The sequence below is a fragment of the Monomorium pharaonis genome, chromosome 7 (genome assembly GCF_013373865.1).
Source record: "Monomorium pharaonis isolate MP-MQ-018 chromosome 7, ASM1337386v2, whole genome shotgun sequence".
Classification (NCBI taxonomy): Eukaryota; Metazoa; Arthropoda; class Insecta; order Hymenoptera; family Formicidae; genus Monomorium; species Monomorium pharaonis.
The window spans coordinates 888,173-910,310 of NC_050473.1; the positions used below are offsets into that span (position 1 = coordinate 888,173).

Sequence of the window (22,138 nt, forward strand, 5' to 3'; positions counted from 1 at the left end):
GCGGCCGCTGCCCGCCCCGAACGCCCTCCGCCATTCCCCGCGCCCGCCGCCTCACCCGTGATTCCGCCTTGCTTGCCTGCCAGCCTGCCCGTCCGTCCTTACGTCCGTCCGTCCGCCGTTTGGATCTATGGTTGTGTGCGGTGGATTTCGTGACGTTAACCTGGCGGCCCTGAAAACGCCGTGTGGACCGGCCGCGCCGATTTTCGTGCCGCAGCAGCGAGACACCGTGTCGTCGTTGTCGACGGGTCGCGAGTGCGCGAGAACGCGAGTGTTTTTTAATCGCGGTGGCCCGTTGTTGCCGTCGCCGCCGCCGCCGCCACCACCGCCGTCGCAGCCGCAGCCGCAGCCGTCGTCGTCGACGTCGTCGTCGTCGTTACTCGCTAACCCTGCTGCTGCTGCTGCCGACGACGAACGGCTCTACCGGGCCAGGGAATACAGAGTCGTATCGAGGGAATAGCTTGCCGCGGGTAAGATTGAATGTGCGCCGCGGGTAGGAGCGACGAGGGAAAGATGCTCGTTGCCGTCGCGCGTCATCCTTGTCGTCGTCATCGTCATCGTCGTGGCCGCTAGCGAACGTGTCGCGCCACGGGAGACGTCTCACGGCGTCTCGGTAACAGCTTCGCCACGACGAGGTTAACCTGGTGGATCCAAGAGAGAAGACTTGTGCTCCGTCCCGACTTTGTGCTTCTTTTGTCAAGTGTATCATTGCTTCTTCCTTTTTCTCTTTGTCCTTGCACATTTGTCCATTCTCTGTCTCTCTCTCTCTCAACCATTGGCTTTCCCTCTGTTTCTCTCTCTCTCTCTCTCTTTCTCTCTCGTCGATATCTGTCTTCTCACTCCCTCGCTCTCTCGCTCCTCCGCTTCTCATTCTCTCTCTTTTAGGCAATCACGCGAGTGTGCGTAATCTCTCATTTTCTTTCTCACGTACATCCACGCACCCACACACACACATACACGCATACAGCAGCGTGAACTACACGCCACGAATACGTTCTCTCTCTCTCTCTCTCTCTCTCTCTCTCTCTCTCTCTCTCTCTCTCTCTCTCTCTCTCTCTCTCTCTCTCTCTCTCTCTCTCTCTCTCTCTCTCGCCGTTTCTCGTCCTCCACCCAATCCGCTCGCTCTTCTCTCTCGCTCCCACGTTCTCTCTCCCGCTTTCCGTGTATCCTGCTTATTCTTCGTTCAGGATAAAACGGGATAAGGATTAAGAGGAAAGGAAGAAAAAAAGAGGAGCGGCCTCTCGTTACGACGACGATGACGACGACAACGTGAAACGTGGTGCTGCCTACGGCCGCACCTGCGTCCGAAAGTAGAAAACTGCCCAAAAGTTACCAAGCTGCCGCGATACAGTGCCCCGCCGTGCAGTGTGTACAGTGAAATAACGAGGCGTCTATTCCTACAAGCGAGAATCGCCGTCGCCGTCGTCGCCGTGGCGGTCTTTGGGGAACAACGCCGCGACGCTATGCGCCGTTTCGCGTCGTGTCGCGTCGCGTTGCGTCGCGCCGCAGTATGTGACCGCGTTTGCCTCGATCACATTCGCGTGCACGTTCGCGTGTTCATATTCTAAATCCTTATCGTACGTGCTCTCCTGGCGTTTCATCGTTCGTTCTTCGCTCGCTCGCTCGCTCGTTCGCTCGCTCGTTCGCTCGTTCGTTCGTCGCGCCGATCTCGAATTAGCTGCCGATGACACTCGGTGTGCCGCCGAGATCGTTGTGTGCCGACTCGCGCAAAGGTGTCGCGATTACCGACCGAGTGCACGCGACGCTATCACGCCCGTGTCCCGTTCCTCCGTGAACGTGATGCACCGTCGAGCAGGCTGCCCGGTGGTGCCGGTGCCCCTTCACCCCCGAGTTCGGCCCCGCGCTCTTCCACCGAACCCCGTTCGGTGCCTGTGTGCCCGCCGCTCGTCCGCCCCGTCGACGGAGTCATCATCATCATCATCATCGTCAACGTCGTCGCCGTCGCCGCCTCTCTCAGTGTGCTTCTCAGTGATGTACCGCGTGTGACCGACGCGGTGGCCCCCCGTCGTATCGCAACGTATCTTTGTGCCAGGAGCGTCGCAAAAGTATCCCGAAAATAACGGGGCCTATTAATAGGAGATATCTCTCGGCGTGGCGGCCGCTCCGCGTGTGAACTTGAAGATTAAGCGAGAGGAGAACAGAAGAGAGGAGAGGCAGAGCGACCGACCGACCGACCGACCGACGTTCGCTACGTACGTATATTATGCGTTTTATGGTGCGACGGATCCAGCGGGGAGGCGAGGACCACGGAGCGGAGAAGCAACATCTCTCTCTCTCCCTCGCTCTCTCTTTCTCTCGATACTGAAAGAGCGGCACTGTGTGTTCCCTGTCGCGATAGGGACGAATATCACCCGTTTCTCCGAGGGAGAAGGAAACGGCTCTCTCTCCTTCGTGGAACGACGCGATAGCGCTGCTCGCTTCTCTCCTGGATTCGTGGAAATCTGGAGAAGCCGCGGTGCGTCGAACCGTCGGCACGCTCGTGGCATTCTCCTTAACGTCCCCTCGTATCCGTCCTGGGAAGGAAACGTTGTGCACGGAACTTTGTGCACGACGGAACGGTTTTGTGTCTGTGCGAACCCGCGAGATCGGGGAGGGCCGAGTTTTGCATACGTCGCGTGCTCACGGACGCCGAGGACGCGGGGCTCTCTCTCTCTCTCGCGTCTTTGGCCTCTACTTCTACTTTTGATTTACTCGGAAATCTTTTCGCTCGGCGCTCGATCTCGCGTCAGCCACGTACACCGACTCCCGATCGTTCCGCGTTCAAAGTGACAAATAAAAAAAACTCGAAATTCCCAGGAGGATACAACGGATCTCTCGACCCGACGCGATTGCACCGACGCGTGGATCCTTCGCTCTCTGTGCTTCTGTGCTTCTCTCGGTTTTCTTTCCTTTTTTATTTTATTTTATTTTATTTCTCTTAACGAATCTCCTCTTCCCGATCGATGTTGGACGCGGATACTGGCTGTGCTCGTGTAGTTTTGAGTCTCGCGTCCCGATTTGTCGAGTGGAATGGAATTTCAAATGGTCGGTGCAATCTTGCGATGGGCCCGATTATGGTTTCCCCGTGGGACTGGTGTGAAGTGCGCTCAATAATATATTTTGCCGAGCAACGCGAATGATACATGAGAGTGTTGGCGATCGGAAAGGCCGCGCAGCTCCGAAAGGCTGCTCCGGTTCGAGAAAGATCAAGGCCCGCAAGGTCACAGTCCAAGTTTCGTTTATTATGTGAATCCCCCCCCCCCCCCCCTCTTGAATAAACTCGCAAACCGAAATGGAAGTTTCGATCGTTTAAATTTCAATCGCGTGTTTTCAGTTACGTATGTCTCCCAAATCTTTCAATCCCAACATTTAATTTTCATTGTCAAGAACTTGCTCTATGATTTTTATTTCCTTCGTCTCTGCCCTCTCCCCCCCCCCTTCTTCGTATTGTCGCTTTATCTCCCTCGCCATTTTCAACCGTAACTTTTGATATCTCGAAACGACGCGTCGTCAATCGCGGTGCCGCGACGGTGTTTTCCACCGCTGGGTCCATCGCGCTCGCTCGTCGCTGCTGATCTCTCTTCATAACTCGCACGGACACGCCGCCCTGATTGCTTGATGATTTTCTTGCCGTTGCTAATTTAAACGTTCGCGTTCGCTGTGCCAAGCACACGCGCCGCGGGTCGTCGTATTTACGACGGCTTTACGACATCGATTCGATCGCATTGTTCCTTACGCGAGAATCGCTCGTTATGCAGCCCGCAAAGTTCATCAATCGTTCGTTACTTCGGGGGCCCGTGTGGTTCATTATTCGGCGGTACGAAAGTGAAAGTGCCGCGCGAGTCGAAAACAATCGCGCGCGTGGCACGGCCGATCACGGGGCCAACAAATTGTCAATGATTTTCGCGCTTCTGTATTCGACACGCTCTTTCTGCTACCTTGCCTCGAAAGAGATTCGCTCTCCTCTCGCGACTTGCCGCGACGGCGCGGGCTTACACCTTTAATCCATATTCTATCCCGTGTCTTCCCGTGCGCTCCCCAAATGTGGCACTTTAAACGTAAAAAGTGTAGAGTGGTTAAAGAACAGAACTTTCGCGGACAGCATCGGCGGTCCTTTTCGATTCATATCCCGTTCGATCGTGTATCATCCTTTCTTTACACTTTCCGCGCTCGAAATGAAGCAAATATGAACAAACGCTCGTTATCCGAGGGAAATGGGGCGCGGGGGGGAAAGGAAGGGACAAAAGTGCAGCAGAGCGGAGAAAGTGCCGTTGGAAATGGAGACCTTGTCGGTTAATTTCAACGTGGCCTTATCTGAACGGGAACTCAATTTAATCGTCGAGGCACCTAATTAATTTATTGTTTTGTCGCAAATAAATGAAGTCGGCTAGGCTTTTGTGACGCACGCACGTTGAATTTCGTAATCGCGTTCCTCGCAAAGTTGAGGGCCACAAGCTCCGAGGGGGTGAGGGGGGGGGGTAAGAGGAGAGACGGTCTTTCGCGGACGATGGTTTCGCCGATATTGGTTCGCACGCGTAAATTCCGACGTTATAACGAGCGATGTTACAGTGTCGCGGTGTTCCATCTTGTCGAATCGCCGTACGCGAGGGAGTCGGGATGCTGCTCGTCGCCGACGGCAATCGAGAGATAAATCGCGCGTCTTTACCTCGCGAGTATTACGTTGAAAAATTTTCTTCAACTGGAAATATAATATATTTCCCCCTTCCCTCGAATCATTTTAGCATTTTAATGTATTCGTCATAGATTTTTGCTTAATAAAAATTCCGTTGGAATCCATTGTGTGCTCGCGAGATTTTAATAATCGGTATTGACTTTTTTTTTTAAATAGCTGAGAATTTTATTATTTTAAATAACTCTGGTTTGGCAACTATAATTTTCGCAAGTCTGCTTGGTCATTTTATATACCTTATTTTTCGTATATCATATACCCCGTAGATTATATATATTACTTTTTCCGGTTCTTAGAATTTGACACATTTTCATTGACTACACTATGACTAATATTTAATACCATTGACCGGGATCACTATTTTACTTTTTTAGACTGTATGACTGGTTTTTCCGGCGATATTGCAATGCTTCATATCTATTATTTTATTCATCGGTAACGTTTTTAATATTAATTTAATATTATGTAATTTATAATACAGACTAATGATTCTGTAGAGTCGAAACGCCTTATAATGCGTATTAGATTTCTTTTATTCATGATTTGTTTACTTTTTTATATCAATCAATAAATAAAAGATGTTATTGACCTGTTCCTTCATATAATTTGTTATTTTAAGCAATCTAGGAAATGGTATTAATAAAAGCTACGAGAAGCTCTTCAAATATAGTAATGAAACGGGTGATGCATGGTTTACATTTTGGAAACAAATTTATGCATTCGAAACTTCGTCACGGGCGAATGCTTTTTATTGATAAATTTTTGTTTACATCGGATTCTCGTCGCAATCTGTTGGCAAAACGCTGGCGTTCGGAACGTAAAACGATTGCAGTCATCCAGAGCTTCCTCGCTAAATCCTCTACCACTTTTCGTCTAATAATAATTCGTTTCTCGGATGACAAAATTTCAGTTCGTTATTTTGCGTTCGTTTGCGCTTTAAACGCTCCGTTCCCCGCGTATGAGACGCTAATGGGCGTCTCGACATTGAAGCAATAATCGACATTCTACTCGGTTTGGCCTTTAGCGTCCGACTGGCCGAGAGAAAGTGCGCGACATTTGATACACCCTGTATACGTTGGCCAGCTTGAAACGACCTTACGAGATGGCCGCCGCCGCCGCCGCCGTCGCTGCGCGCGCGAAACATTTTTGGCCTCCGTGGCTCTCGTGCTCTATTGGGAAAGCTCTAGTTTCCCGACATTCCTGAATAATGTGCCGGAGTACCTTGCGCGATATCCAGATTTCTGAATACGCTTAACTGCGCGTAGGTGTAGCTAAGATGATAAAAATTATCGCGGGTCAGTTATATAACATCGAAACGCGAAATTGTTCTTTCGATTATTGTTCGTCCCAGTAATGATCTATCGAAACGGACGCGTTAACAAACATACACCGAGAAAAGTATCTAGTGAAATTAACCAGAATTCTGATGAATAATTGTGTGATCAGATTTCTGGTTAATTTGACCAGAATTCAGATTCAGCTTACTAAACCGTATAGTGAATAATCGTGTAACCAGAATTCTGGTTAATCTCACCAGATATTTTTCTCAGTGTACCCTAAGCTACCTTTATCATCGTCCAATCCATCATTTCCAACGTTTGACTCTTTCCCGAGGCTTCTTTTCCTCTTTTAATCGCCCAGCTATTCATATGTGCAATACAATTTAACACGTTTCTCTCGTTACTTCATGTTAATCCCTCGCCCAAATCCCTTTCCTTTTACATGGAAAGTAACGTTCAATGTGCTTTATAGCAGAGCACATGGAATCGGCTTTTCACGGATCTCTCTCCGCTATTCATTTGGCTATCTCGCGCTGCACAAAAGTACACGCTCGTTATCTGGAGAAAGATAAATAGAAAAGAGTGAATTCACGTTATAATCGCCCACCCCCACCCCCACCCCCTCCAATACCGAGAATACTCTAAACATTTAATTTCGAGCGCACGCCCACCGTTATGTAAGTCGAACGGGCGACGAAGTATATACCTTATCGGTTATCTGCCACGTACTTCGATCGAGAAAAACAAGACGCGCGCGCGACACTGTCGATCTTACGTGGAATCGTCCTACGCTTTTGTCGGGAGCAACTCTCGGCTTCGAAACTTTTTCGGTCACGCCGCGACGAAGAAGTTGTGCATGTGTCGCGCCCGAGCGAATTATTAGACCTCTTTTTTTTTTTTGTACGCCACGCCGCGCGCACTCGAATACGGTAAACACCGAAAAGTTTCAACAGCCATTTTTGTTTTGTATTTACAGCGGTTATTTGCCACGTTCGTGTTATTTCAGCGATTTCAGCACCGCGTAATTGTGTAAGATCGGGATCTTTTTTTTTGTATTTGTTAGAATCGAACGTTTCAATTAAGTCGTACGTTTCACGATTCTAAACGTTATTTTTTTTTTTTTTTGGACTTTGAAGATTCGTTGCGGCGCCTAAAGTTATAAATTCTCACATGAGAAGAATACACCGTCGATTCCGCGCAAATGTTCGTTCACCATATGCAATACGCTATCGGGGGTTATTTCGCAAGAATTCACGTGCTCGTCTCATCATGCGGGGGAGACGCCGCGTTAGCGAACCAACAGTTTTATCATACGTATAAATTTCGTTTAATTCCCTCCCCCCCGTCTCCCCCTCCCCACCCTCTCTCTTGCGTCAGGGCTATTAGCTCCTTTCGATAGGAGGACAATTATGTAATTCGCGTTATCGCGTGATGACAACGTCTCCCCGTCTATCCGTCCCGAAAGGACAAAAACGACTTCTCGCCCTCGTTCGCACGCGGTTTCAGAGCCGTTAGAAACCGTTACAAATTTCGGTGACTTTAACTCTCCATGCCTGTAGATAAGAACGAAATTGACCTTGCGCCGATCGCGCGGTGGTTCCATTATTCTTCACGCGGTCGGATTTTATCTCGAGAAACAAGCCCGCTGAAATTGGCTATCGAATGGCTTCAAGTACGGTTTCAATTCCGACCCCCGCCGACCAACGCTCGTCTCCCTTTCACTCTCTTTTACTCGCCTACATTTTTGTTTTGAGTAATAATTATAAAATAAAATTTTATTCTCGCGAAAGTATATTAACGTTTATGTCGTCAATATATCACGCGGGAGGCACCAAACGAAAGTGCCGTAACCGCATTGGACTGCAATTTTTCAAACAGAATTATTTGCACAATAGGTCGAAAACTTTTTGTTACAAGGTACACGCGAAATGCGAAATAAATGTAAAAATTCACGCGGGTTACGTGCAATATTTTTTCGTAGCATCCTATCGATAAGGTTCTCTCGTTCGGAAGAAATGTTATTTCGCAAATGAAAATTGACCGATAGATGTGTTAGGAAATTACAAATATTTTAAAATTCTCCGGCTGGCTGGATGTGTACCAGGAGAGTCTCGAGGAGGGTTAGAGCTACGTGTGTCACGAAAACTGAGCACGGCCAGGCAACGGCGTTTCTTCCTGCGTTGCCAGATCTACCTGCGTCTGTATCTTCCGTTTGCTGCTTGAAAGAGAGAGAAGGGGGGGGGAGAAAGAGAAAGAGAGAGAGAGAGAGAGAGAGAGAACTCGGCAACATCGCAACGCCCGAAAGCATTACGGCATTTCGCTGAAACGAGTGATTTTTCGCGATATATACACGCTCGTATTTGCAATTCGAAGAAGAGCTTAGGTATTTAGTTAACACATTGATGATCTGCGATAATATGCGTGAGTTATATTTAAACATTTTTGCATATAATTAGTTTTCCCCAGACACATGATAATATCTTGTTATCAACATTTAACATTTTATTTGTAATTTTAAATGTCACCTATTTCTTGAATTATACTTCGCGCGTGAAAAGTGATAATTTTACATTAATTCTATCCGCCCGTGGCGATAAATATCTGTTTTTCTAAAAATGCGCGAGTCACGCCGGATTTCGTTGCGTTGTGACCGTAACGTCAGTGGATTTGGAAGTGCAACTCGGTATTTTGGCGAAGAGACAGGAAAGGGGGAACGCTGTTACGAGATATCGCATGGTAGTAAATCCGCATTTGCGTAGATTCGCATCGATCTCATCGAACTTGCTACTCTCCGCGCGACGTTACTTTATTCCGAAGCCAGCCAAAGCCATTAGCGATTTCCTGTTCGGCGAAAAAAAAATTTATATCGGAAGATATGACGTTCTCGTTTATCAGACTTTTGCGTCGTCATGCGTGACTCAGATGGTATACAAGCTGTAAAAAGTCTGCACACACACACATACACACACACACACGCACGCACACGCACACAGACGCACACGCGCGCGCGCGCGTGTGCGTGTATCGCGTATCGACGGATACGAACGTTGTTCGGCTTTTTGGCGAATATAATCGGAGCTGTCGCAATTAGCGATGGCGCCGACCACACCACGAGTATATCAATCTTTCACAATAGTATATCACGAAAAGAAAAACACGAACGAATCTCTGCCCCGCGGTATTTTTCTTCCCGTCTTATTTCATATTTTTCTTTCTAAGCGAAAATTCGACGTTGTTTCGACGCATCGAGTGCGTTGCTCGTTTTCCCCCCCCCCCCCCCGGGATCAAAGTCGAATCGAAATTATTATCGTGCGCGATCGCGCGCGTTTGCTACTACGTCTCGCGAATGTTTTTTTTTTTTCATCGTTCGTTAGCTGAAATCCGTCAACTAGTCAGTCGATTCTTGCAGGTTTCCGCCGAGATCGCAATAAAAAAAGGCTGCGCGAGAAGGCACGGGGGGAAAGAGGAGGGGGGGGGACCAGTCTTATCCAAAAGGACAGGTGTTCCCGAGTGAAAAGTAGTTTTTCCCGTATGCGCCTGCACGCGAGGCGGGCATCTGCGAGCGAAGAAAACCCGACGGATTATCGCTCGCTCGACTCGCGTCGGGTTTTCTTCAAACGCGGCCGACTAGTTTGGCCCCGTTCCATGCACAAGCACGCGCGCGCGCACACACACGCACACACTCACGCACTCACGACACGCACGAGCGAGCACTTGCTTGCGGTACCGTCTATAGTGCTGTGCCGTGTATACGCATACAGCCATCGATCTGCCGGTGTACGTGTTAGGCACGTCTGTCGCGAGGCAAGGGAGCGCCAGTGAAAAAGCGGTGAACGTATATGATTTTCAAAATTTGTAAATACGTATAATTACTATCATCGTTAGTAGCTTGACAAATTCGACCATTATTTTTTTTTTCTTGGTATTTTGTTAAACGTTACTGAATAAAATTCTATTTTCTTGTTAAAAGTGTGCAACTCCTACGGGGAATCTCATCGCTCAAAAACGTGACCCTGCAGCTTTAACAAAAAAAATATATGTGTGTAAAATCTAGCTGAGACAGATAAATAATTAGGAAATACTGTGATATGTATGCTGAGAAAAGAATAATAGAAAAAGTACCGTGCTCGACTATAAACCGAGTGCAGACGCCTTTTCTAATGTAAATTTATAAAGGAATAAAAGGAAAATTACTATTTTTCATACACAAATTCAAATAAATGGATCAATTTTTCGAAAAAATTAGGATAAAATTTTTAATTCGGTACAGTGAAATATGAAAAAGCACTTGTACCCACATTTTTACACATACGATAATTTTGATGAATTTTCTATATAAAAATTAACCAAGTTTTTCTTCGTGTATATGCATTGTATCTACACTGACAAAAGTATCTGGTGAAATTAACCAGAATTCTGGTGAATAATCGTGTGATCAGATTTCTGGTTAATCTCACCAGATATTTTTTTCAGTGTAGCCAGAATTCTAGTTAATCTCACCAGAATTCAGATTCAGCTTATTAAAACCGTATGGTGAATTAATCGTGTAACCAGAATTCTGGTTAATCTCACGAGATATTTTTCTCAATGTAATTAATCTAGCCGATAGAAGCAGAATTTTCAAATTTTATACGTGACAGCCAAAATTCCAGCTGATACAAAAATTAGCGGTACATCCTGGTTGTGATATCGAGAAATCTGCCTATATCAGCAAATAATTTTTTTGAATGGCAGGAGATACATTTGTAACACGTCCCTTCGCTCTGATCTTCGACTTTGGTAGATGGGCTCTAATTTCTCATGCCTCTTGCAGAATCCGGGCAGCGCAAAATTATTTTGTTAACGAGTTAGAGCGGCACGGTGACGTAAGCGACGAGGGGTATTGCGTGGAATCGCAACGTCCTTCATTACGAGTCCCATTTTGTTTGTCGCGAATTGAATTCTTTTGTGTCGCTCGCAGACGCGCGCACGGGCAAGACTCTCCTCACGGCGACGGGTTCTATTCTGCCGCTTCTTAACCCTTTCATTCACGCAGCGCGGCTGCATCGCGCGCAGGAAATACCATTAAAAGAAATTTGACGTGAAATAACGATTATCCTTTTTTTTTTCCCTTTTTAAGTTTCGCGTTTTCTTTCTATTCTCGCCGCCAATCTCGACGCTCCCGCCTCTCGCTCGTGTCTACGTTTCGCTCAGACACGTTTTGCTGGAAAGAACGAAAGGTCGCGTATATAATATTAGTGCTGACGCTGTCAACTAGCAATGACGAGTTCATTAGCTTAGGCTCCGTTACAGTCCACATTACTCATGCGAGATTAACCTTCTAATGTGACCTCGAAGTAACGTACCGTATATTTGTCCGTCACGTTACTTGGGCCGCTTATCGTCGTTTCTACGTTAATTGATTTCATTGAAACGTTTTATTACGCTCTCGCGAGGAAAATCGAGAATTGAGCGCGCGCGAGAGAGAGAGAGAGAGAGAGAGAGAGAGAGAGAGAGAGAGAGAGAGAGAGAGAGAGAGCTGTGTACGTAGACGTTTTGTAAATATCCCCGCTCGATGATCTTATTTCGCGGCGGTAAAACCGGGAGACTGGTTCGGAAAATGTACCGGAAGTAAGCTCGTTCGAAAATAACACGGCCTATCGGAGTGAAGGCTATAGTTCGTTGACTTATTCAGAGCCGCCACGACGACGGCGACGACGACGACGTCGCGTCGCCTGAAATCGATATCCGCGCCCGATATTTCTCGCTCTCGCCGGATACAAGCGCGATAACGAATGCTAACGTTATTCGCAATGTGCGACACGGTCGGATTTTATACAAAATTTAACTCCGAGACGACTCATAGAAAATTAGCACAAAAAAAAAAAAAGAAAGAGAGATAGAGAGGAGGCGCTCGCGCTGTACATCCATTATGACGCGCCATTTAATTTCCGTGATTAGTATACGTAATGATGTAAATCTTTCTCTACGTGTGTCTCACACATGGAACGTGCAATTAAAAAGAATTTTCCATTATAATAAAAATTACTCGCACGTAGAAATGCATTTGGCAAAACGTATCTTGTCTCGACGGGATGTCCCGCGCAAAAACGCGGTGCTTGTTTCGCCAGCCCTCTCTTACGCAACGTGTACGAACGATTGGATAAAGAAAAAAAAAAATAGATTCTACTTACTTGGTTAACGTCTGGCATTAGGCATTGCAACTGTACAAACTTATTCGTATGCACGCGACATTGATCGGCTCAGGGACGCGCGCGAGTGTTAATGGTCTTATTTTTCCTTAATGAGTGTTAACGTGCCGTTAGGCCGCAATATATCGCGCGATCGGGTATTTATATATCGTTACGTCTTCTTCAATGGCCGTTTAAAACGCTGGAGCACTCGAGACGGTGCCCGGTGCGACAAAAACAAACGTCGAACCGATTAAGTATTACATATTAAATAATACGGTATACGCGGCTTAAATAGGGCAGATCTTTTATTAGTAAATCCCGTTATATTTAACGGGCTCTAATTTTAGTGTCGCATCGAAATTTTACAAAAGAGAAGGGAAAAAAAAAGGAAAAACTACATCGATTCCTCTCGGATCTCTTCTCGATTTTGATGATATTGAATCGCGTGGATCTCTCTCTCTCTCTCTCTTTCTCTCTCTCTTATTTATTCTTCTACGATTAATTCCCGGCAATATTATCGATAACACGTCGCCATGTTGCAGGAGTCGTGACCTCAACGCGTCGCAAACGCGAAACGGTCACGTGCGAATTAACGCGTCGCGGCGGCGGCGACGGCGGCTCCGTGGATCTTACATCTTTATCGCGACGCGCCTCGAGGCAATCGCCTTTTTTCACACGTCAAAGAGTTGACACGACCTCGCGCGTTCTCTCGGATTCGGTTCGGCTCGGTTCGATTCGACTGCTCTCGGCTCGGCTCGGCGGCTTTGAGTCACGACGACGACGACGGGCGACGGCGACGGCGACGAGAGACCTATCGACCGTTCTGGGTTTCGCGAGTGAGAGATAATAATAACCCCCGGTTGAAATATATTTGGCGACGAGGGGGACGTGCACTTTCTAAAAAGCGCCGCTCGCGCGCGCGACGCGACGAGAAACGCCGCGGAAAACACGCCCGCGCGCGCGGATACAAAGTTGGCCGTGCTGCTGCAGCAGGCGGTTTTCCCCTCCGTTTACGCGTCGCTCGTTAAAATACTTAGGCCTTACCCTTCTAACCACTCGTCAAAATCCGCGAACGGATGTGAATCGCGGTCGCGGAATTCGTCTGAGCGTCGTATTCTTGCTACCAATTTTTCTAGCGATGATTTATCTCTCTCTCTCTCTGTCTTTCTTCTTTAAAATGTACGCTATATACCTCTGGCTTCTCATGACAATTTCACCCGCCGTCCGATATGGTAAACGTTTCCGAAGAGTTGGAACGGAAATTGTAAACATCTTGCCCGATGGTCCGTCGCGATTTAAATGTAAATCGTCTAAAGTGGGCTAAAGCTTCGACGGTGTGTGCCCGTTGAGAATTAAAGAGGAAAAGGAAGATGAGAGCCGCGCTGCTGGGCGGGGCGTTGCACCAGCAGCAGCAGCAGCAGCAGCAGCAGCGGTTCCCGCCGCTTCTGGGAGCGGCGGCAACGACGACTGTGGCAATGAAGACAGGAGAACATCGTTTATTTTGACTTGGCGGATCAAGCGTGAGCGCCGGCCATGGCCGAATTGAAACGTTCCGTCGTTTGTGCGCGCAATTGCGCCGGCGTGGCTGCAGCTTCTGCTTCGTTCTGACTCACGTTGACGTTGATTCTTTTTTTCGAGAAAAGAATTTCCCCGTAACGCGAAGTACGATTCTTTCCTCCGAGTTTTCTTCTCCGTGTCCGATTTTGGAGATCGAATAGCTGAGACAATGGGTGCGTTCGGGAAGACGCTATTAGCGCTATCAGCATCAGTTTATCCTCGTTCTACTTTTAATGAGTAATGAAGATGGACTGATGCTGATAGCGCTAATAGCGTCTTCCCGAACGCACCCTATGTCCCTTTAGCGCGGCGCAGGAAGAGGGAGGGGGAAAACCTGACATCTCTTTTTCGCGGCCGTGGTCGTTTGGCAAAGGTTTAATAATAGGAGCCAATATAGGATTCTACGTGATTCTACGAATGTCAGATTACGACCGGTTCAAATGAAACGTCAGTTGACTACCCAGAGGGACAGAGGGGAGGGGAAAGTGCCGGCGGAGTCGCGAGGTAGAATATCGCTGTCATATCCCAGACGTAACAAGATTCGGAAGCTCGCGGAATGAATAATTGCTGGTCGTGTGTCGGAGTCGTCGCGCGAGGTCACCAACCAACCAACCAACCAACCAACCAACCAACCAACCAACCAACCAACCAACCAACCAACCAACCAACCAACCAACCAACCAACCAACCAACCAACCGACCGACCAACCGACCGACCGACCGACCGACCAACCAACCGACCGATGCTGATTTACAGGGTTCGAATCGTACAGTGTGCAGTAAGAGTAAAGTACGCGAGCGGAACGGCCCTTTCGGTTTTTATAACCTCCAGCAGGTGGGGCGTTTTAATCGATAACGGTGCAAGAGAGAGAGAGAGAGAGATTGCGGAGTGGCGGCGGCTGCGACGGTGGTGGCAAAAATCGTCCGTTCCGGGTTTAAAGTAGCGCAAGAGCGCGTCCCGCTTTTTTCACGTCGTCTCCTTCTCCCCCCCCCCTCCCGTCCCGCCGCACCGCGCGCGGTTCTCACTCCGGTAATACGCGAGAACGGTACCTTTAATTTTTCCTACGGTCGCTTTCCCCGCGAGATTTACCCGTCGTCTCTACCTCGCGAGCCCGTGCTTTGAGAAAGTCGATACCACTAAGCGCAACCAGCGTCGTCGTCGTCGTCGTCGTCGTCGTCGTCGTCGTCGTCGTCGTCGTCGTCGTCGTCGTCGTCGTCGTCGTCGTCGTCGTCGTCGCCGTCGCCGTCGTCGTCGCCGTCGCCGTCGTCATTTTCAACCGAAGCGTAAACCGTCTCGCGCGCGCGCTATAACGATCCGAAAATATCCTTTGACATGGCGTTTCTGAACTTTCTCTCCGTGGTGTTTTATGCGATGCAACGATTCTAAATATATCTCTGAACGCGGGGAGCGGTCCATGTAAATCGACAATGTCCAAGTGGCTGTTCCACGTTTACGCGGTTGTTGTTCCACGAAATCGAGAAATAAAACATCGAATTCCCGATGCTCGGGGACCGATCTGAGAATCAGCTTGCGTCCGTAGAACGTGCAACGTTGCGCAACAATCCGCAACTTGTTACACCTAGCCGGCTTCCCAGGGCTCGACATTCGTCGAAAATATTGATTTTTACCTTTTTTTTTTTCAATTTTAACGAAATCTGTGTTACATTTAAAAAAAAATATTTTTATTCAATTAACAATAAAGGGGACAGCGTGCAATCCGTTACTTTAGCGGTAAAAATATAAAATAGACTGTAACAGGTGACGTTCCGGCGTCCATTTTAATGTAACATTATGATAAATTTAACTCTCGCGCTTTTATATCCCTCCTCGTACATTTTGTTGGGTCGTTCGCTAGGGATTGTTGACGCGAGATGAAGCGAGATGGGCGCGCTCGATGTAGGAAACCGTGACTGCGGTCCAACGCGCGCGGGCGGCCGGCGAATTAAAGAGGGAAAATTCACTCGATGGGCACAGCGTGTAACCGGGGAGGGCCGATGGGCTCTCATTGTTATATCAGCGAAGTTCATGCGCGCCGGGCTTCGCCTGGATACAGGGATCACCTCTACTTTCGCCGTCGCGCTGTCCGAGCGCGCGCGCGCGCGCTACAATCGATACCGGCCGGAAAAAAAGAGTAGTCGGGCGAAAGTGTACATACATATATATACGCGCGTGTTGCGAAGAGATGCGAGAGGAGAGCGAGCGTGCGGAGATATCTCGCTTTACGGGGTGGGGAAGCGAGCGAGCGCGGTTCTCTCGCTTACGAAATCCGCCAACGCGCCGCCAACCGCTCTCGCGCGGTCCGCTTCGTCGCCGAAAAGTCAAGGCTCCTGTCAAGGATGCACGGCGGAATGTATGGTATCGGGGAATGCTCGAGATACGTCCCTCCCTCCCCTCCCCACCCCTCCTCCGGGGAAGGCGTCGAATTGTCGATTTCCGCGAATCCTCGTGCGGTCTTCCTCCGCGCTTTTTTTAATTTTTTTATTTTCAACTCCGTTGAATTCTTTAATCAATCCGGAGTATAAATATACCTCTTCCCCTCCCCGCCGTCCTCCTTCCTACGGGACGCACAATGCATTCACTCGCGAAAGACGAACGTGATTAGACGCGTAGGCAGAAAAGCTTCGATACTTCCTCAAGTCGATCGATACCTTGTTTACCCGGATTATTTTTAACGTCGTTACTTGACTTATTTTTATCGGAGGGGGAGAGGGGTGAGCAAAGTAAACCCCAAGGTACGTATCTCTATACGAGAAGTAAGAAACTTGGAAACTTTGGGGTAACGTTTCTCGTAAAATTCTGCTGCATGCCCGCGATTTACGAACGTTTCTGTCTCTCTCTCTCTCTTTCTCTTTCTCTCGCGCGTTTCGCATTCATCCAGATTCCGAAGCGTAAGATGTACTTCGACAACACGGTGAGGTGGACCACCCCACGTCAGTCGAGGGGTATTTTTTTTCCACGACCTTCGTCGTCGTCATCACAGTCATCGTACGGAATGAGTACTCGTTCTCTCTTTTTCCCTCGCGGCACCGTCGTGAAGTGTGGAACACTCGCGTGCGTGTGTGTGTGTGTGGCTTGCGATAGTGTTGTGCAGAGCGCGCAGAGGGAGAGCCGCGCGCGCGCGCGCGCTGCGGAGAGTACCTACTCTTCGTGGGATTCTCGGCGAGTCGGGGGGGGGGGGAGATCGGGAGGGAAGAGCGCGGCCGCGCGCGATCGGAGTGGGGTGAAAGAGATGCGAGACGCTCTGCGCACCGGCGGTGAATGGGTGAAGCTAGATGCGAGGGCGGGAGTGGGTACGGTGGCTGCGAGCGTCAGGGCGAGAGGCGAGGGGCAGGAGGGTGGGATCAGTGAGAGAGAGAGAGAGAGAGAGAGAGAGGGAGGGGGCAGGGACGCGGATCGGAAGAGATATCTCGACTCTATGATGTAAGGGGACAAGGGGTGTGCTTATACGCGTGTTTACGTTAGCCGGCCAATAAGATGTCCTCCAGTCCGGCTGCGTCACTGCGAAAGAGTCTTTGCGCTCGGCTGTGTGCGCTCGACACACGCACACGCACACGCGCACGGACACACGCGTGTGCGCGCGCGCGCGCGCGCGTGCACCTAGCGCACTACTTATGTGTGAAACGCGTATTATTAAAGTACGCCTCGTCTTCGATACTGAGTATTCTCAGTGATCGTACTTTACCTTCGACCGCGGTAAAATAAAATGGTTAGTGGAAATGCGCACATTAATTTATATCAGTCTATTTGTATCGTGCCTTTGATATTATCTGTACATATACGGGCACTTGGAAGATAGTATCGAATGGAGAAAGCGCACAGACGCCTCCCTGTTAATTAAATATAAACGGCACGGCAAGTAATGTTTTTTGATACGAGCGCGTTTTCATCGATTCTCTAATAAACTAGAAATTCCTAAAAATTGCGCGTTCCAGGATAAAGTAACGTTGACGCTTGGTTTTATATTCATCGAGCGTTTCCCAAATCGAAGTGTCGCCGGGTGTAGGCGCGCGCGACTTTCTCGGGAAGTTGCGCGGAAGACCGAAATTCTTGCGTCATATTGTTATTCGCCTGCCACCTGAACGAGCCGGCGTGACTTAGGTATCACGAGGGACCGATCACGTTGCGCTCGCGACGGAGGTGGGGGGAGGGGGGAGTTGGTCGCGTAAGGTACCCTAAAGGAAACGTCCTCAAGGTGGACGACCATTAGCGTGTACGACGATGCGCGATGACTCAGCTTCTGCCGCGCGGCGAGAACCCGCGTAATAACGCGTGCGATTAGATCTTGAGAGAACTTTCGATCGCGCTATTTAAAACGGCCGTCGGGAGATCCGTCTGCTCCTCAATATCGTACGCGCGAGCGTATCTTCCCCGTTGCGCGCGCGATGATTTCTCGACTAATTTCCAGTTTGTAAATTTTCTCATCAGTTTCACCGCGCGTTTAATTGGATGGATTTTTTTTTTTTTTTTTTTTTTTTTTTGCAAAGTGCTACGCCCGAGAGTTTGAAACGAATGGGAAACAAACGCGAACGACGTCGATTATTAATTTCCAGCTTGATTCAAAGCGCTGTACTTTGGTCGTAATAAATTTCTCTTGAATTTTGTTCTTAACGTGACCGGAGTTTTTATAACTTTCGAGGCAAAGTCACCGTCTCTCCCAAGGCTTGGCGTCTCGACCGGGCGCAGCGTCGCGTTGTTTTGCGCCGCAATAACGAGAGAGGATCGATCGCGAGGGGAGCTAGGCTGTCCCGCACAGCTGATATTTGCCATTTTTGCTATTGTCGCGTATTCAACCCGACGAATCGACCCAGGGTCCCTTCGACCGCGCCGGCACCGGCGGCGCAATTCGCAAACGCGTGTCAGATGCTTTCTCCCGCAGTATTTCCCACTGCGCGAGGAGAACGATCGATCGCCCCCGTTGCGTGCTTGGTACACGTATCCCGACCGTAATTGCCGTATCTCCGTCGGCTGCTGCGGATTTCCTGCGAAATACATTACGTTTCTTTACGGGCGGGACGCAAACCGGCGGCCCCCCCGATCGGCGGTCCGTGGTTTGCAAATTTCGTTTATCGTAAAGGATAATTCGCACTTCCACGCGAGAGAGAGACTCTTAACGATGTCTTTATTATGAGAGCTTCTCACGGAAACCTTTCATTTTCCAACGTTGCTCAGGGTATTGGATGCGATCCCGGTATTTATATACACGCGGTATATATATATATATATATATATATATATATATTAAAGAGATGTAAAATACATAAAATTCTTACGAGCTATGCAACACTGCCAAGTATTATCTACGCTCGAATAATATTGCATTATATATATTTCGAGGCATGCATCATTTCTGTCATCTTATTGTTATTATACGTGCCTTACATTATGTTTCTAATTGTATTCTAGCTGTTTGAATTTATAAACCGTGCCTAACGGCGGGGCAATAACCGGCCATTATCGAGCGCTTATCCTAAACTTGACGCAATCGTAATTTCTTTCTGCCATTTTCCATCTGGTGTATTTTTCAGTAGTCCTCTATCGAGCTCACGGGTAATGAGTGTGTAACAACGTATCAAATCGATGCTAACAACGCGCGCATCTTTGTTCTTTTTCCCTACCTTACTATATATACTATGTATACACGTTCAATCACTCATTTGCGTGTTAATTTATCTCTATATATATGTATTAACATAAAAGAAAATACACGGGCCGTCGATTGCCGTCGATTACGCGGAAAATAGAGAGACCGAAACAGAATATTCCGCGAAGTTACAAGTGTTTCGTATCGCGTGACCCGCGCGTATCGTGCTCACCGTCGAATCTGTAAAGTAATTAGTCTCCACCGGTAGGGAAGACAAGCGCTGACTGTAAGCGTCGCTCTAATACCTTTTTAATAATTTTCATGACTGATTAAAACGAATTTTATTACATTTCTGTGTTAATCTCCTCACAATGTGGCGTCATAGCGTCTAGACAGTAGTCGCATTTGTTTCCATTTTCCTTTATTCGCACTCCATGGCTAATTCTAACCCCGCAATTTTTCTTTAAAAAAAAAAAAAAATTCGAGAATTATGAAATTGGAATAATTTCATGGACTCTTGCAATGAAAATTATATTCAAATAAATAGTTGATTTATTATTAGTCGACATACATTGTGGAAACATTCCTTAATGAGAGGTTACATTTTGTTTTGTAGGATTGTTGCTGCTGTCGAAAGAGAAGGATTCTCGGTCACCGGGGTCGACACTCGACGTCTCGGATGGAAACGACGGCAAGAAGAAACAAACGAAGAGGCGGCGGCACGCAAAGGGTATCGGGAGAGTCGCGTCTAGCCGCGTGAAAGGGGGAGGAAGGAGGGAGGCGCTGAGGACCATTCGTTGTGATCTTGTCGGACGAGAGAGAGAGAGAGAGCGCTTCTCTCGAGCTTTTTTCGACTCTTCTCGATTCTCTCTCTTTCTCTCTTTTTTCATTTTATTCATGAAATGTGAAACAATTCGATTTGTTAATTAACAAACGTGTAAGATGTTACCGGAGTATGTCGGAGTATCTCGGTATTTTTGTTTTTTTTTAACGTGTTAAATTCGCGACCTAATTATAATCGCGGATCGTGCGGTCGCTTCCTCATTGAAAAGTCACAACCGTTGATTATTTAACCCGTAGCTTTAATAATCATGATTGCAAATTACTTGATCGCAATCATTAATCGTTAATACGCGCTTTTGTTCGGCGGATCTGCCGGCCGTTAATCCGGCTGCAGCTCTGCCGAATTTTGCCCCGGCGAGGGAGGGAGGGGCGGCGACCGTCAACGACGGCGATGAAAACGGAGGTGACGACGGTAGCGCGCGGTTCCCGCCGTGGGAACGATAACGAGGTCCGCGCGGCGGCAACGGGGAACGATATTAATAACGGTGATGACGAGTCGCAGGTGGAATACGGAGCGCGCGGGTCAATGAGGAAATTCTCGGGCGCACGAGGTGCGCCTACCTTCTGAGCGCCAGCGGTGGAACGAACGAGAGGGTGGGGAGCGAGCGAGAGGGTGGGAGAGACAGAGAGAGAAAGAGAGAGAGAGAGAGAAGCGCGCTCGAGAGGGGATGACCGAGAGTGGGACGAAGCATACCGAGCGGAAACAAACGACGGGCAACAAAACACACTGTGTGGCGCGAGGCACGCGGGTCGGAGAAACATGCGGATCTTTGTGCGAACAGCTGAACCGGAAGTCGAGCACTGCGCCTCGGTCTAATCACTCGCCGCCACTCGCCGCCGTCGCCGATAGGGTCAGTCGGTTAAAACGGCTGCTCGAAGGCGACGGCGTGTCTCCCCGCGCGTGAACCATGTTCAGGCCGGCCGAAACGGAAGGACGGGAATACGTCGTAAAAAAACCCGCGGTTCCAACCGCCGAATGTTGTCGGACCAAGGTTTTTATTTCGACGGTGTCGCGATCCTCCAAAATTCGTCCGAATGTCGCGAGTAAAATGTGAGAAACTAATTTGCCGGGCCGCAGCGGCGCGTGTCACGTCAAAGATACTTTTCAAGTCAAGTCGCTGAAATATAATATTAATATAAACGAGATTAAATCTAGCTCCGCCATGTTTCTCGTCAAAGGAGACATTTCTCGAGACGCGTATATGCCGGCGTGTACTTTTGGTATTAATAAACGCGCGTGGATTTCGCGTACACGTTGAATTCGCGAACACGGGAACACACGTGTGTATGTGTGTGTGTGTGTGTGTGCCTTCCGCTAGGACGAACGCGGACGGGCGAGCGGGTGACTTTGCGTTGGTCGCGCGGTGCAACGCTCTTCGATTAAACAACGCGTGTCGCGCGGCCACTCCGGTCCGCTTTTCACCCGTGAAACGAAGCCGGACGATAAACGTTCGAAATACCCCGGGGATTGCGTAACCGAGGTGTACTAACCTGGGAAACCCTTCGCAATTAGAGACGTTTGGCATCCGTCGCCGGCGTCCAAATTTACGTTCTCGGCTTACAAATTTATTTGCGCGTAAAAATAAACGTGACGTAACGTCGCATAAACAACGGACGGCACATTACGAATTCGGGGCCCCGACGAGTGGGTATCCTGTTAAGAAGCGATATCTATGTATATAAATACACCTCGCGCACGAGCGAGCAAATAGCCGTGCAAGTGAAAACGTTTAAAGCGACGTTCGAAGCAAGCGGGTCTCGAAATATCTCACGGATATCGACAAATAAGCAAGGCGAAAAGATATTTCCGCTTTTCGAATCGCGATCGCGATTAGTTCCGCACCTCTGTGTATGTGTGTCTGTGTGTGTGTGTGTGTGTGTGTGGCACACATACACACACACACACACACACGCACACACACTTGTCCAGAAGCGCGTGCGCATTCGTCGAGTCGCGTGGCGCGGCGTTGAGTAGCTGACGACGACGACGACGACGACGTTGATTGCGTCGTCCAC

At 48.6% G+C, this 22,138-nt stretch overlaps 1 protein-coding gene across 10 annotated transcripts in view; it reads left to right on the plus strand.

Moving 5' to 3' along the window:
* The window catches only part of LOC105832307, an 82,386-nt gene continuing 60,248 nt past the window's right edge, over positions 1-22,138 (plus strand). For 3 of the 10 annotated variants that reach the window (XM_036290198.1, XM_036290205.1, XM_036290206.1), the window contains exons 1-2: positions 1-2,210; positions 19,896-20,009. The gene's annotated coding sequence lies outside the window, so the exon portion shown is untranslated. Of the gene's footprint in view, positions 2,211-19,895; positions 20,010-20,979; positions 21,174-22,138 lie in introns of those variants that run through there. The other 7 variants (XM_036290202.1, XM_036290208.1, XM_036290199.1 and 4 more) reach the window with 7 other exon arrangements.